Here is a 1991-nt window from a genome sequence, read left to right on the forward strand (position 1 = left end):
GTCATAAAAAATAATCTAGATGAAATGAGAGAAAAATATTCTTTCTCTCTCTCTCTCTATCTATCTATCTATCTATCTATCTTCAAATAATTTGTGGTGTGGTGTGGTGGTGGTGTGTGTGTGTGTGTGTGGCTGGGTTTGTGTGTTGGGGGTGTGTGTGGGGTGGTTGTTTTGGTGGTGTGGTGTATGTTATATATATATAATATATATTATATAATATATAATATATATAATATGAAAATATATATATTATATATTATAAAATATTATTTATATTATATATTATAAATTATATATTAATAATTTTTAATTATATATATATATATTTTTATAATTAATATAATATAATGTATATATAATATTTTATTTTTTTTATATTATATTATATTATTTTTATATATATATTTTTGTTAAAAATTTAAATATTATATATATATTTGTGTGTGTGTGTGTGTGTTGTGTGGGGTTGTGTGTTGTTGTGTCTGTGTGTGTGTGTGTGTGTGTGTGTGTGTGTTGTGTGTTGTTTTTGTGGGTGTTTTGTGGTTTGTGTGTTTTGTGGGTGGGGTTTTGTGTGGTTTGTGTGTGTGTGTGCTGTGTGTATATTATATATTAAATTATGGTATATTATAATATATTTATTTATATTATATATATATAACCTCTTCATTCTATCTCTCTACTATCTATCTATCTCTAACACTCTCTCTCTCTATCTCTCTCTCTCTCTATCTATCTATCTATCTATCTACCCCGGCTACCTACCTAGCTATATATATATATATATATATATATATATATATATATATATTATATATATATAATATACTTTCCGTTCATTTTTCGTGTTTAAAAGCGTAGGGATAACGTTCCAATCCTTGCTTCTTGACAGGGGAAAAGGGACAGGGCCACGAAAACAGACAGAGAAAAAGGGAAGACAGAGAGAGAGGAAGGGGGGAAGAGAGAGAGAGAGAGGAGAGAGAGGAAATGGAGGAAAGAGAGGGGGAGAGAGAGAGAAAAAGGACAGACAGCCCCAACAAAACAAAAAAAAAAAAAAAAAAAAAAAAAAAAAAAAAAAAAAAAAAAGAGAGAGAGAGTAGGAAAAGGGAATATGAGAAGAAAGAAGTGAACTGAAAGAGAGGGGAAGGTAGAGAAAGGGATGTCAAAACGGCATACGAAGGAATAGTTAGAAGGAAAGGGCGAGGACGGATAGGAGGCGGAGGAGAAAAGGAGAAATGAAAGAGAATGAAGAGAGAAACGGAGAAAAAAATACACCAGAGAAGGGAAATGGGGAAAATAAAACGGATCAAGGGGCGGTAGATGGACAAGGACGAGGGATGGGAAGGAGGTAGAAGAAAGAGAGAGTGGAGGGAAGAGGAAGGAGGGGAGAGAGGTAGGGAGGGAGGGAGAAGGAGAGAAAAAGAGAGAGGGGGGTTAGAGAGAGAGGGAGGGAGGGAGGGGGGAAGGGAGAAGGAGAGAAAAAAGAGAGAAAGAGAGGGTTAGAGAGAGAGAGGGTTAGAGAGAGAGGGGGGGGGGGGGGAAGGGGAGGGGGGGGGGAGTGGGGTAAAAAAAGAAACAACAACAAAACAGCCGACGGGAAAAATGAGAGACAAGCAGAGACAAACTGAACAGAAAAGAGAGAGGGGGAAAGAAGGTGGAAACAGAAGAGGAAGGGAGGAAGGGCGCCTGTCAAATAGTCCATTTCACATTTTGGATCCAGATTGCCGCGAATTCTCAAGAGATTCCCGCTCTCCGGCATTTCATGTCATAAACCTGAGCGAAATATCAGACCATGTGCAACCCACAGGGAAAAATGAAAAAAAAAAATGTGAAATAAGAATTAGAGAAATAGATATGTAAAGAATACAGTAGATAAAGAGATTTTTGAAGACGGAAATAAAATACGCCCCGAGTGGGGTCCGCATGCTCCACTCTGCCCGGGGGGCGCTTATATCATGTCGGAGAGTTACACTCCTCATTTGTTTTATCTCTGG

The sequence above is a fragment of the Penaeus monodon genome, chromosome 18 (assembly GCF_015228065.2).
Source record: "Penaeus monodon isolate SGIC_2016 chromosome 18, NSTDA_Pmon_1, whole genome shotgun sequence".
Taxonomy (NCBI): domain Eukaryota; kingdom Metazoa; phylum Arthropoda; class Malacostraca; order Decapoda; family Penaeidae; genus Penaeus; species Penaeus monodon.